Source organism: Podarcis erhardii, assembly GCF_964252035.2.
Source record: "Podarcis erhardii genome assembly, chromosome: 4".
Lineage (NCBI taxonomy): Eukaryota > Metazoa > Chordata > Lepidosauria > Squamata > Lacertidae > Podarcis > Podarcis erhardii.
Window position 1 is genome coordinate 104586424 of NC_138508.1, and position 15548 is coordinate 104601971.

The 15548-nt window shown below is 41.9% G+C and overlaps 1 long non-coding RNA gene across 1 annotated transcript; it reads left to right on the plus strand.

The window, feature by feature from the left end:
• The first annotated feature begins 8783 nt into the window (after positions 1 to 8783).
• Positions 8784 to 14289, plus strand: LOC309339960. The gene is made up of 3 exons (XR_014155701.1): positions 8784 to 8929; positions 12592 to 12740; positions 14057 to 14289. It is a non-coding gene; the product is annotated as an uncharacterized lncRNA (long non-coding RNA).
• Positions 14290 to 15548: the final 1259 nt, after the last annotated feature.

The window sequence follows — 15548 nt, forward strand, 5'->3', positions numbered from 1 at the left end:
GCACACTTCTTCAGTATCTGAAGAAGTGTGCATGCACACGAAAGCTCATACCAAGAACTAGCTATGAGGCAGTTGAGTACAAGAGGACCATATAACACTAGCTGCCTGTTTGCTACTAAGCCAAATTCAAGGTGCTAATTTTGATATTTGTTTGATGGGCAGCTTAAAAACCAGGTATCCGAAGGAGCATCTCTCCAGGCCTGGCCCTGTCCATGATCTGAGATGTGTTGAGATGTCCCTTCAGGTTATTATATCATCAAGTAAAGTCCAGTTGTCTGGAAACTCTGGGATGTTCTACACCCTGAAGTTAGGCTGGTACCTCCATTAACCTGCTTTTAGCACCAGATGAAAACACTGTTATAACAAGCTTCTGTACAAACAATAGTATGTTTCGGAGTAAGATAACTGGCAAACTACCCATCTTATCTGCGCGGCCTATAGGTTGGTTTTCTATGTATATAAGAGATGATTGTATAGTTGCATGTTGTGACCCACTCTGAGATCAATGGACACTGTATGTCCTGTGAAAGGAAGAATGAGGGGAGCAGGCAAAGGCAACGTCAGAGCCTGCTCTGGTTGTGCCGCCCTGTTCTACTGCGCCCCAGGACCAACTTTTGTATGGCAACCTGGCATATGCTGGCAGACATTTTTTAAAGGCTTGTTTTCTCTCTGCCAGGCTTAGGGCAGCTCAGCCAGGAATAGCCCTGGTGCTGAATGGAGTTTGGATCTGGTATAACTTGAGACTGGCTTAATTTACACCAGCTTTTGGGGTGTTCTGCCTTACCTTGTAAAGTGTTCCTAAGCAATGACTGCATAAGGGTTGGGTCCCTTTGTCCATACAATATAATGGAGAAAACAGGAGTTATATATGCACCACCATTCATTATTATTAGAGTCATGTGAATTTTTGTGCTCCTGTATTGGTTTCCAATTACAAAATGTCTCAAAAATGCACCTTCTATGCTTCTGAGAATCAGCTTGGGGATTCCATGTGACGCTTCCTCTTTGTGTCTGTTTTCCTTGGCAATGAGCTAGACATAGGCATGAATATTCTTCGTTGCATTAGCACTTCAATACAAATTTGGGATTGCAGGTGATGATGAGAGAATCTCTTTCCTTCTCATCTCACTTTCCATTTTCAAACTTGTGGCGTGCTCAGTTTGCTGATTTTTGAAATGAAGTCTTTATCACAGCAATCAAGGCTAGTACCCACTATGAACTATGAACTTGTCTAATCCCCCTTTAAAGCCCTCTATCTTGGTGGCCATTAGCATATTTTGTGGTAGTGAATCTTATCATTTATCCATGTGCTGCTGGACGAAGAAGTGTTTCTTTTTGTCCTAAATCTTCCAGCATTCAGCTTCAGTGGGTAAGCCTAGGTTTTAGTTTTATTGGAGACAGAGAAAAACTTCCCTCTATACATTATCCACATGACGCATAATTGTATGCATCGTTTTCATATGCCTGCTTATACATTTTTTTCCCTAAACCAAAAAGCCCCAAATGTTGTAAGTTTCCTTCTTAGGGGAGTTGATCATTTTGGTCTACCCGTGTCCAAACTTTTCCACCTTTACAATATCTGTTTTGAGGTGCAGCTGTGGTAAGAATTTACTTCTACACCATCAGTTTGTTACCAGGTGAGGGAACACCTTAAATAAAACAAAAGCCCAATAGAATAGCAAGATGAGGCATCCTGTAGGAACCTGGTTTATTAGAGCTATTGCAATAGGGCAGCCTTGCCAACCAGCTGCTCAGCAGAACTGCTAGTTAGAAAGACTGCTATGAGGTATATCAGAACACAGCTTATATAGGCTACTCACACACAGCACACAAAGCCATCAAAACACCCTTGAACATTTTTCAGTGTACATTAAGAAAGGTTACGGGTCATGAGATATAAAGATACATGACTCCACACTGGCATCAACTTCCTTGGGGTGTCCCAAAACATGTGGTCTCGGCATACAACTTGTTGGACAGTTGTCTAGACAACCAGACGTTCCATGAGAAGGGAAGAGGGTCATAAATTCCTCTCCCATTTCCTCTTTCTGGGCCTCACTTAGCTTCAAGGAAAATTGCTAGTTCTCATTCGGATGCTAACTTAACACATACTTCTTTGGTATGGGTTACATACCCCCTTCTAGGGTCAGATAAGGCTGGAAGTGGTAAGCAATGTTTGCACAGCTCTACACAGTGCAGGAGAGTGGCATGAGGGTTACAAAATGCAGGTACATAAAAATCAAGCCTAATACATTCTAGCCAAAGGTTCAATGCAATTAATATTGAAACATTTTTAAAATAAAAAATCTACACCCTGGGTCTTTAATTCTTACATCATGGTGATCAGAATTGTATACAGTACATAGATTACTATAACAGCAGCACTTTTATTTTCAATCCCTTTCCTAATGATCCCTAGTCAAGAATTTACAGTTTTCACAGTTGGCACACAATGGGATGACATTTTCATGGAGCTACCCACCATGACTACAAGAGCTCTTTCCTAGTCATTCACTGCTAGCCCAGACTCCAAAAGATTATGTATGAAGTATGCTCCAAAATTTTGCCCCAATGTGATCACTGTACACTTTGTTACACTAAAGTACACTTGCCATTTTAGTGCCCATTCACCCAGTTTGGATAGGTCCTTCTGGAGTTCCCCAAATCCCTTTTTGTTCTCAGCACACTGAATAATTTGGTGTCATCAGCAAACTTGGCCACTTCTCTGATCGACAAAACTCCAGGTTGTAAGCAAGTTGAAAAGCCTAGGTTTTGATTCCTGAAGAACCCCACTTCTTACATCCCTCTATCAGGAGGCTTGTCAGTTTATTCCTACTCCCTCATCTCTGTTCTTTAACTAGTTTCCGACAATGATATGCCATCTTCTCTCCGAGCCAATATGGGTGAAGCCTCAGAAGCCTCCAAGCCAAGACAGGTGAACTTGAGTGCTTGGTCTTAGAGGATGACACTGATATCAAGGCATAATGGAAACCTTGGCTCTAAATTCTCTTAGTCCTAGTGATACCTTTTCTGATCTGTGGAATACATCCTAGCTGAACTTCTATTATTGTTTGACCATTCCCCAAACATTCTGGAGATATTTCATAGAATCATAGAACGGTAGAGTTGGAAGGACCCTGAGGGTCATCTAGTGCAACCCCCTGCAGTGGGGGGATTTTCTAAATGAGAGGCTTGGATCTTCATGCAGATGCCCTCTGCAGGAATGAATTTATGGAGGTCCCATTTGGAATGCGTAATTGTTGTGCTTAAAAAAAAATTATGACTTTCTCTCGTTAGGTTTTGTTTAATATTTGAAGACTGCTATGACACAAGGTCAGATAGGGATGTGAAGGAAAGTGAATGAATGTGTCTGGGGAATCCTAGATTATGAAACATGCATTTTAAAGGTAGGCTCAATTGATGCTGATCTGTTTACTTCAAAAGTGTCCAGTTAATTCAATGCCAAGCCAAACTTCTGTCCTGATATTTCACTTTAGCAACAGTAATTTGCAATAAGCTCCAAGACCCCGAAGCATGCTTTGACCCTCTTGATTTACCAATTCCCCCAATTTTTCTAGAGTTCCTGTTTTGAAATCAAATGTGACTGTGCTGAACTTTTGGGCAATTGCCCACTTGCACATATGTTGACTTTGATAGCACTGTGGTCACTGTTCCCAATCAGTTCAGCAACACTTGCATTTTATACCAGACTCTGGCCACCACAAAAGATTAAGTCCAGGATTGCAGTGAATTGCTGAGGGTCTTGGTGACAGCTTAATGATTTTTCTGTCCGTTGTTTTGCAGTAGTGTTGTGCTGTACTAGGTGTTGAAGTATTTTCAAAAAATTATATGAAATTCAAATTTTAATACAACAAAATACAATAAAGAAGCATAAGAAGCAATTCAGTTCAAAATGAGTGTGAATATTCTAATGCAGTGGATCTGTGGATGTGCCAGTTAAACAAAGATCTTTGATGTTTGTTGTAACAGTTGTCAGCTTGAGTCTTATGTCAGATTCAGCATTCATTCTCCTTCTGCGCATGTATCGATTCTTCACTCCTTCCCCTGTCTTGCTTTCAGCCATGGCTTTATTCCTCTAAGGAATGCAGAGCCTCTTCCCCTGGTTACTTCCAGTCCATCCCACTCACTCACCTTCCAGGTAGAACACCATGTTCTAAGTCTAAGAATAATGGACCAGTCACACCCACTGTTCTTCTCTCTCATACATAGACCTCTTCTTTGGCCACATGGTCACCTTATTCAAATAGGTAAGTGACACAATGCAAAAACCTCATCCCCAAAGTGAGAGTGAGCAGCAAGCTCTCTTTTCAAACTGTTTTCTAAGTGGAAAAACTTACTGTTCTCCAGCATGAGCTATTCAGAATTGATGGAATTTCATTTACATGGTTGTGGTCCCTCCCTTTACATTCTGGCAGTTCCCTGGCCTAACAGAATGAAAGCACCAGCAATGTTGTACTATCACTGCATTTGTTTCTCATGCATGACACAACACTTCTTACTCAGATTTCCTATCCCCAAAGGCACTCGGGATTGATGAAGTTGTCCCTGATAAGGGAGCAGTTGCTGTGGGCCTTATCATTTATGGTACTTTAGCCAAGGCCATCCTAGAGGCAAATAAAACCAAACAGAACTTTGAGCGGTTGCTGCTAGAGGCAAAGGAAATGGTCACTCTGGTCCTCTGTTGTTGTAGCTGTTGTTTCAAGCATCACTGCGTGTAAGAAACAGTCGACTGGCCTCAGGATAATGCTAGCTAATTGGAGGGAGATGAGCACAGATGCTGGCTTTTATTAAATATCTGCAGGAGTCTGCAGTTCCACTAGGCTCCCAGACAAAAGAGAAAAGGGGGGAGCCCTCCAAACCCCTTGACTGCTCTTTCTGTCCTTGAGACCAAGCATTTTATCCAGCTGTCTTCTGTTAACTGTTGGAAAAACAGCAGCGACTAAAGGTAGTATTCAGAGATAAGAAGTTAAAGATCTGTCCATTTGTGCAGGCACAAACACTAATTGGATGCCTTTGCACGAGAAGGTGATAATGTTAGCAAAATGTTCTTCCTGTTAACAGAGCACTTCCTGGTGTTGCACTAGAAACATTTTATTTGTTTCTTTTGTATTCCACCCATTTTAGCCTTAAACATCATTTTAACTTACGTTAAACATTAGGAAGTGTGACATTCATTTGTCCCCTCCTTGCTCCCCCCCCCCCCGAATGTGGCTGAAAGGATATTTATTTGAACTGTCTGTCTGATCACAGGGAAGACTAAGTAGAGTGGGCATTTTCACTGATTCCATACCTCTAAATATTTGTCAAATGAAAATAGGCACATTTCACACCTTCATGCTGACAGTAGCGATATGTTCATTGTAGTTTCTTGGAACTGTATGTTTCATTCACTCTCACCACTACCAGTGCCCAACTAACCAGTTTCCTTTGTCTTGGCAGTAGAGGAGGCCACCAAGCTACAGCCAGCCAGCCACAATAAGGTGCTGTCTGTAGCTGTGGTTTATATTTCATGCTTGTAAGTTGCCTTGCAGGTTCCCCTTTTTGAAGATGGGGACAACATTTCCTTGCCTCCAGTTTGCAGGGATCTCACCTGTTCTCCAAGAATTCTCAAAGGTTATAGACAAAGGGTCTGATATTACATATTGATTATTAGAAGTGGGTCTGAGACCCTCAAAATAAAATCTGAACAAAACTTGGTGAAGCAGCAAAGAGTTTATTGATTATAACCACCTTCTTGCAAGAACAGGTGTCCAAAGGTAGGGACACACAAACTGATAAAACACCAGCTTATATTCCCTATACTTGAAGTGCAGGTTCCCTCCCTTGTCTCTCCTTGGGTGGAGACTACAAGGTTTACAGCCTATCACAACCACCTAATTAATCTATTAACATTATTCATTATTTACCTTATTTGGTCTATTTCCTATGCAACTATTTGCTAAGCCAAGCAAAAATACCTGGAGACAAGTGTGAATTGATCTCTGTACTTGCTGTACTTGTCTACTTGTCACAGCCACCTTCTGACCACTAGCAAGTGTCAGCCGGTTCTTGCTGACGCCTGCTAATCTGAACTGTCTGAGATTACAAATCAACATTATGCGTAGCTATGGCCTTGAGCAAAGCAACACCATGTCTCGGAATTGCCTAATAGCTGTGGCCTTGTGGCTTTTATATATGAAAGAGCAACATTTTCATTTCTTATACCCATTACTCTAATTTCGGCGACTACCACCCTTGATTACCTTTAAGCCACATACCAACCACTAGTGGGTGTAAACAAGCTCCATATTAGCCGAAGTATACAATAAACAGCATTCCAATTGCAAACGGACCTTATCTATGAGCATCCTAGCCACACGCTGTTCTAAAGATACGCCCTATAAGCAAGTCTGTGATTACGCAGCGTTTTAACTTTATGGCCTTTGAAAAAGCATATTCTTATTCCTCACATTGATGACTAGAAAAAGGGGAGAAATAGAGGCTGAAAAAGAAGCCAGCAAAAGGGGCGGGGAGCTGGCAGTGGGGGGTTGAGTGAGTTAGGAGAGAAATTGGCAGTGGGTTGCCCTGCTGCCCTAAGGCAACCGCTTCACCTCATGAGCAGGTCAGCTCTGTCCACCCATGATGCTCTCCTAATGATAACATCCATGCATCAAGTTCAGCCAGCAAGGGCAGAAAACAAGGTGCAGCTGCCACCCCCCCCCCACTGTGGAGTTCTCTCTCCATAAAACATCTAAACCTGAGCACCATTTGGAGTCATTGCAAGACCTGCCTGTTTGTGTCAACCTTTTGGGGCTCATCCATCTGTCATGGGTGCTTTAGCTGAGATTCCTGCATTGCAGGGGGCTGGACTAGATGACCCTGGGTCCCTTCCAACTCTCCGATTCTATGATTCTATAATATTCAGAAAACTAGCCAAAGAGTGAGGGGTAAAATGCACTTGGGTAAAGAGTTTATGGGGACGCGAGTGGAGCTGTCGGGTAAACCACAGAGCTTAGAGCTTGCTGATCAGAGGGACTGAGCTCCTGTTGCTCAGTCCCTGCTCCTGCCCACCTAGCAGTTTGAAAGCATGTCAAAAGTGCAAGTAGATAAATAGGTACCACTCTGGCGGAAAGGTAAACAGCATTTCCGTGCGCTGCTCTGGTTCGCCAGAAGTGGCTTAGTCATGCTGGCCACATGACCTGGAAGCTGTACACCGGCTTCCTTGGCCAATAAAGCAAGATGAGTGCCATAACCCCAGAGTCGGCCACGACTGGACCTAATGGTCAGGGGTCCCTTTACCTTTAAAGCGTTTATAGAACCAACATTCTTTCTTGCAAGCACTGTGATTGGACACCGTTAGTTGAGATCCCAGGCCTGGATTGGAAGATGGGCCTCTCATTTGCCCAACCCCAGATCCCTCCTCCCACCCTGGCATCTCCCTTATATGAGAGGGATACCTGTAACTGTTGTTGTTTTTAATCTGTTGTCTCCAAATAGCTTGGAGGTCCATTTCTGTCAGTATATGCCCAGCTAGCCTTAGTATTTGGGATATGGACAAAGTGGTTGCACAGCCCTTCTAGATGATAGAGGTGGTTTTATGGTAGCTCACACAGTTTGGGCACACTAGGCACTGTGCTGTCGGGGATGCCACAACAATGCTGTACAATGGAGCATAAGAGATGGGGAGGCGCCAATTTTTAGTGTTGCACAGGGTGCTGAAATTGGAGAGCCCAAAGTCTGCCTCTGCCAGATGGGCCTTTACCCTGATTCAGTAGGCCTCTTCTTATGACTACCAAGTTAATAAAAGATAACCAGTGTGGCACCAGAAAATTGAGGAGAGACAAAATGCATTTATTGGTGTGTGAGCTATAGCCCATGTTAGATTTCTGAAAGAGAAATAACAGCCTATTTCTCATTAACACTCCCATCCTAAACATATTTCCCCCCCTGAAGTCTTTTTGCCTTTGACAAAGCAAATTTAGGTGGTATAATTTTCTGTGCAGAAAGTATTAACCAACTGAATTGAAATTACAGCAAGGAAAGCAAACAAGGAGCAGAGCTTTCAAGCAAGCTACAGTCCCCACACAAAACATTTTCTTGATGTGCAAATTAGGCAGAGAGAACACTGGTGTATTTCTTTAGAAAACACAATTATCTGAACCAGGTGGAACCATGAACACAGGCTCTAAGAGCAAACTGAAACAGACATAGGATGGCCAGTTATGAATTGCCGATAAAGGAGGACTTGCATCAGCAAAAAAAGACCAAAGCGACGCCAACGCATAAAATTTGCATGTGAGGATTCATATTTTTAGGTGTAAATTAAGGAATAATTGGTATAATTCAAAGAGAAATACAATATATCTCCCCATATATTGATGAGATACCAATTTCATAATGCACTAGTGAACAATTTCTGCATTCTTTGGAGCTATTAGGATCTCCAGACCAAAGGCTGGAAGTATTTTGTCACTTAAACCGACCCCTCAGGCTGCGTAATAAAGCTGGGACCATCCAGTAATGATGGGTCACACCCACGGAGCCCTTACACCCAGACACAGTATTTTATACAAATGTGCACATATTACATGCATATTACATATGAAAAGAAGAAAATAAAAAAGGTGTATCATTAAATTATTAACTTTTCCAGGTTCTTTTTTCTATGCAGCTTGAAAATGTTCTTTCTTATAGGTGAAACTGGGCAACCATATTACCATAAACTGATTTACTATTTTGCAGGATCTAAATCCTTGAAAACAGGATTTGGCCCATGGGTCATACCTAGTTTGCCATCTCCACCAGAATACACGAAAAATACAGAAAAAATGATCAGCCAAAGGGAAAACAGCAATGGTCTGATCTTGTTAGTTCTGAACTATCACACTGCCAATCAAGGAAGGTTGCATCAAATTAATGTCACCAAAGGGTGAGAATAAATTAATTACCTTACTCATAGCAGTTTGGTATTAATTCATAGAACTTTCTGTCTCCCTATCATCATCTAATTGCCAAATGGCGGTAACCTTTCTAAAAATTAGGTTCCCATTAAATCCTTTTAAGTAAAGCTAATTTGGCGCTCTCTCCTAGGTTTGTGCTCTTAGCTTCTGAATGTTTGCAGAGCATATTTGGATACTCTTAACAGCTCCAGAGGTACATTGTACTCATTCTCAGTGAGGAAAATGTTATAATTTGAATGTGCCCCAAGCAACAATGGTTTGTTATGATGAGTTATTTGAAAAATGCAGTAAAGATAATACCAGTGCAATATACATCTTAGCTCACTGCGGCTGGGTATCCCCTCACATTTCTAAGAGTGAATTTTCCATCTTTACAAATAAATCTAAAATAGTGTTCTGAAGTGGAAATCCTGTAGGTAAATTTGAAACTATTTTAATTTCCTTGCTGTTTCCTAAATGCCTCCGTAAGCAGATCTACGTATTGTGTAGACTGAAGTGGCAACAGTCTGGACTGTATCACTTCAGGTGTGCAGGTGTAGCATTTTTTCATATGCTCAATATCCTCTTTTCCCACCACACTCTTCCTCCCCTCAGACCTTCTTGTCTCCCATTATAAAAAGCTTGGGACTTGACTGCATGCTTTTGGCAAGATAACCTCTAATTTGGCCCATACTGAGGGGGCCTTAGGCAAGTCACTATCTCTCAGCCTCAGCTTTCCACTTCTAATGTAGGATATGCTGGCCTACTGTTGGGGCTTGCTTTTTTAATCATTACTGCAGGGATATTAGTGAGGAGCATTAAGTTAGGAACATCCGTAATAACAATTTATTGCCATTGTGATAGGCTAGGTCCTTACCAAAGGTTGACCTCCCAGTTGTGTGCTTTCATCGAAGAGGAAGCAAAGAGGGTAAAATGGACAGATTAAGGTCACCAGCCTGTCACTTGTCAAAATTTCAGCTGAAGTAACCAAGATATGGAGACAATAAAATGGAGAAGCTGGTGACAAAGTATAATGCCAAGCAGCAGGGCTCTGTCTGTAGCTACTCACAAATGAATAGGTGTCCAGTTCACTAATGCATGCCAGTGTACAATTAAATCTCAACAGGCATTCATCAGATAAAAACCACCACCTTCTCTGCTTTGTGTTAGAGTTTCCCCCAACAGATTGCACATCTACATCAGAGCCCAAAGCCACCTTTAAAATAACCTAGTCCCATGTCACACAGACAAACCAAAATAATTCCTTCAAGCAGTGAAGAAAACTCAGTGTTGATGTAAAATATAGGCTCTCTCTCTTGGGAACTCATTATCTTTTAAGGGTGCTGCCTTGGAAATCAGAGTTTTGTAGGTGAGTAGCCTCACAAACCTAAGCCACTTCTGCAGCATCAATAGAAAGGTTCCATGCAGGTCTGTCTTTCAAGGATATCATCAAAATTCCTCAGTATTAATATATGTTTTGAAAAAGTATGAAGCAAAATCTGCGTAGAAAAGAACCTAGGTCATTTGGGCACTGGAAAATCAAAACAGCAGGTATTCAAATGCCTCAGAAGCCCAACATTTAGGCCCTAATTTTAGTGGATAGCAACTCTCCCTAACTCCCTGGCTTTAAGATAATGTGATGATTCTTCAGGTTTGCAATCTATACAGTGGTACCTTGGGTTAAGAACTTAATTCATTCTGGTGGTCCGTTCTTAACCTGAGGTACCACATTAGCTAATTGCCACCACGCCGCAATTTCTGTTCTCATCCTGAAGCAAAGTTCTTAACCTGAGGTACTATTTCTGGGTTAGCGAAGTCTGTAAGTTGAAGCGTCTGTAACCCAAGGTACCACTGTAATTCTTATCAACTTTCTCATTTTACACCAGCCCTATGAATGAACCTACGAAAGCTACCAACTTACAAAAACAAAATTAGCCTATTTATGGGCAGAACAAAACTGTTTATGCATAATTGTTTCATTCGATTCTTTGGGATTAAATCTTGCACAGCTGTGAGTAGACACCAGCAGCCCAATCGCTGCCATGCCAAGCACCAGAGGGAAGGAGGCAGAGCAGGCAACCTGCCCTGATTGTGGCAGCCTGTGTAAAAAAAAGTCTTCCTTGCTGGCATACAATTCCTCGTCACCTATGACTACCAGGTGAATGCCCAGTGGAAGGCTGTTGTAAACAATAAACAATTAAATGTGCCTAAGAACTACCTGTACATGCTGAATCTATGTCTAAAAAGCAATGCAGAGACAGAGGACAAAGAAATGTGATTCTGCTGCTTGTGCTGAAAACACTGTGCAGTTATTATGAAGCAATTCTAACAAATTTAAAATACACTTTGATATTTGAGTGTTATTTGTAATAGTCCTACAAACTTTGTGCCTCTGTTTTGCATTTTCCAAAGTAATGCCTAGAACCAACTTCCATGCTAAGCTGGAATGGTGAACATTTCTTTCAAATGGACCAGTAGAATTTTAACCTTTCTTTCATGACATAACTAGACATTAAAAAGGAAAGCAGAAAAATGACATATTCTTAAGGATGGACAGATCCATCTATTTCTGCTCCAGAATAGTTTTTCCTCCTTAAGTCTGTTCTGTTTTATTTCTCCATCAATCTGCAATTTTAAAAAGCATGAAAACTTGCATTTTATGTGCAGTTGACTAGGTTTTTAAATCAGAACCATACTGCAAAATTTGGAGAAGTGTGAAAACTGAAGGATAGCTGCATTCTAATCTGCTTATTTATGTGGATCAGGAATGAATCACTCACCTTTCTGCACATATTTAGACATTGGTTCAGTTGGGATAAGTATTAAGCCATGGGAAAAGGTACGCGGGTGGCTCTGTGGTCTAAACCACAGAACCTAGGGCTTGCTGATCAGAAGGTCAGCGGTTCGAATCCCTGTGACAGGGTGAGCTCCCATTGCTCGGTCCCTGCTCCTGCCAACCTAGCAGTTCGAAAGCACCTCAAAGTGCAAGTAAATAAATAGGTACCGCTCTGGCGGGAAGGTAAACAGCATTTCTGTGTGCTGCTCTGGTTTGCCAGAAGCGGCTTAGTCATGCTGGCCACATGACCCAGAAGCTGTCTACGGACAAACGCCGGCTCCCTTGGCCAATAAAGTGAGATGAGCGCCGCAACCCCAGTGTCGTCCACAACTGCACTTAACGGTCAGGGGTCCTTTACCTTTACCTTTAAGCCATGGAAAAAATGGGTTTTGTGCTTAAGGGATGAGAGAGTTGGTTCATTGTAAGTGTTCAAGTAGAATGTTCCAGCACAAATAAATCAGATGGGACATTTCTAGAGGTGGGCACAAGAAACCCACATGCACAAATTGAAACTGCAGAATGCAGGCCATGAAGGGGCACATAAGAGCCCATTGAATCTGTGTACGTAGCTATACATCAGTGTTTAGAAGGTGGACAGTAGGGTCCTTTCCTATCACTGTTCTCAACGAATGGCCATTGACTTCAGTGTTACTGATATCAAGCCTCACTTTCATTTTATATGGAGTTGCAAGCTGGGTATTATCCATATGCCCTTCAGATGCTGCTCATGCAACACCTCTGCCGCATAACTCCTTGTTTTTACTCTTAGCTGTAGGGGGATAGGTTCTTCATTGTTTCCTCAGTTTTGCTCTTGAGTTACTCTCTCCTGCTCTTCTGGGAATCTGAGCCACAAAGCTCCAGCATGGGACATTGGGCAAAGTTATTTAGCAGGAGCCTTTATGGACAGCTCAGGAAAAAAGGCCAAGCTGAAAGAGTGGGGGTCACAAGCAGGTATATAAAGAGAGGTAAGGGTGGGAAGATAGCATGAGATGTCCCAAGAAAAGTAATCATGTGAAACATTATGGGCAAAAGTCACATTTTGTAAGAAATGAATGTAAGAAACAGGGCTAAAATTACTATCAGATTGAAACCAGAGAATACTTGTGTCCTAGCTCACACACAAGGCTGACCCTGAGTCCCCACACGAAGCCTGCTTATATCAGTCAGCAGTTTAGGGCTGTGAGCTGGTCAGCTCTTGCTGACTCAGAGTGATGTCCCAAACACCCTCACTTTTATATTGTTCAAAATCTAATTCAATATTCAGATGCTACCGGTTGCTGCTACTTCCAAAGTAATCTCCCTGCTGTAATAAATGGCTGAGCTTCAAGGGATTGAAATCCTGATCAGAATTCAGCAGCTCAAGCCCCATCTGTTGTTGCAAGTTGCATTAATAAATGGAGGAAAATATCAGGCAATTTTTGCAAGATGCCTGGAACAAAATACATTAGTCCCACACTATAAACTGTTACAGATAGGTAGCCGTGTTGGTCTGCCATAGTCAAAACAAAAAAATTCCTTCCAGTAGCACCTTAAAGACCAACTAAGTCAGTTCTTGGTATGAGCTTTCGTGTGCATGCACACTTCTTCAGATACGAATCTGAAGAAGTGTGCATGCACACGAAAGCTCATACCAAGAACTGACTTAGTTGGTCTTTAAGGTGCTACTGGAAGGAATTTTTTTGTTTTGACTATAAACTGTATACATAAGAAACAGGTGGTGTCCTAATGGAACTGTCTATATACACTTCCTCCCCTACCTCTAACTTTTGTGAAAAGCACACTGACAGCTTGGCTGTGATTTCTTTGATATAGCTTTAAAGTGGCACATTGTTTAAATGCACATTAGCATGGGAACACGCAATGGTAAAACTGATTTGGTTTGGAGGTGTGTTTTTTTCCTTGTCGCTGACGGTGCAGAACCTGCTCCTGCTCATCATTCTTATTTAATCTGGCCCAGCGATGAAACAGACTACTGGGGCAAGCTTGGCAGTTGAAGGATCCAGATGCTAAGCTCCAGGATTAATTTCTCTAGCAGGGGCATCTGGGAATCTGCTTCTCTCCCCTGGCTTGGATGGCAGACTGGATTAACCCCTAGCTATCCAAAAAGGCTCACTTCTCTGTCAAGTTAGGAGCTCCAGCTAAACGGTCAGGTAAAGGCTGCCAGACTGACATTTTCTAAATGGAAGAACTTATATTTAACTTGGATGGTTTTAATTTTCCCAGGCGTGGGAGGTCAGCTGCAGAAGAATCATCTGCTCCTGCTTTTCTTTTTTGGCACCAGGTGAGTGGTGTGACACAAGAAGTTTGTTAACAGCAAAACAAGACCCATAATGTCTGAGGGAGGAAAAAATGCTGTCAGCTGCATCTGCCTATCTATCTATATATTCCTAGTGATATTTTGAATTATAAAAGCAGAGATGTGAGTATGTATAGCATTTTTATAAATGTGTGAGAGGAAGATCACAAAACTAAGAAACCACATCCATAGTGCATACTTGTCTTTCTGAAAAGACTGTATAGGGTGACCATGTTATTTTAAAACATTTGTATATTTCTCTGCCCATTGTTTTCTGAATCTGTTTGGTAAGTTTCTTCAAATAAACAAACATTTATTTATATCCCTCCTTTCTCCCAGAATTTGGACTCAAGGCAGGCCACAAAAATTAAAACAGCTAGCTAAAACATATAAAATATAATAGTTAAAATAATTAAACTATAGGAGAATTAAAATGTTGTAAAAACATCTATTAAAATGCAGAGAGTAAAAACAGCACAGAGCTATTCAAAGCCCTTTCCTTAAAAGCAGTCACTTCCTGAAAGCCTGCAGAAATGAAACAGTTTTGACCTGACCATGGAAGGACAACAACAAAAAAGGCACTTATGACGTGTTCAGAAAGCTACTTCTTTCTTCCTCTAACCCTTTAGATGTCTGAAGTTGCTTGAAGCAGTTCTGTGGCTGAATGACAAAAAAAAAAGAGAAATCCCTTTAAAAATGCTTCGAGGAAGTGACTGTACATCATAACATGCAGTCCCTTCCTGGGGAACTATACAGGAAAAAAAAATGGCTGCCCTGTAAGGTACAGTCACATCCTGGAAGCATTTTTAAATGGAAATTTTTTAAGGCTGTAGTCACAGAGCTGCTCCAAGCAGTCTAAAACAAAGGCAAAAGGAGCGAAGAGGCAGCCCTCATATCACCTCCTAAATACAATATGGATTCATGCACAGTTTGGTCTATTGATTATGTGGCTTAATCCTCATATCAACAATTTGGTTCTATGTATGGGCCTGAAGGGAGCAAAATGTGGAGCAAACCATTATTCTCCCCAGCCCTTCTACCTACTGCCCCTGATAGTCGAGGGAAGGAGCGGCTAATAGTTGGGAGTGATTTCTTTACTCCCTGCCTTCTCCATGACTCTTCAGTCCAGTCAGCTGTGGGGTATTAAAAAGAAAGGGCATGCATATTATTAAAGAGCCTGGGCTCAACTCTTTGCTCCTGGAGGTGCCAATCCCTGCCCCTTTGATCCCTGGGCCACTGTAGATGGCTGTTTCCCAATATTTGGTGAAAGAGTATCGTGGGTGCTGGGTGCTGGGTGCATTGGGCCAAACCAGTGCATTGTGCCAGAGTTTCTGAGGAGAAACCTATAAACACACACTCCAAGGCTCAAACCCCATGAGGACAGGATTTGGAGCCTGAAGGCTGCCTGAGGATGGGAGGGATGGCTAGGACTGTGAGTAAACATGCAAAGGAGTGCATTGCGTAGATCTGAGATTAG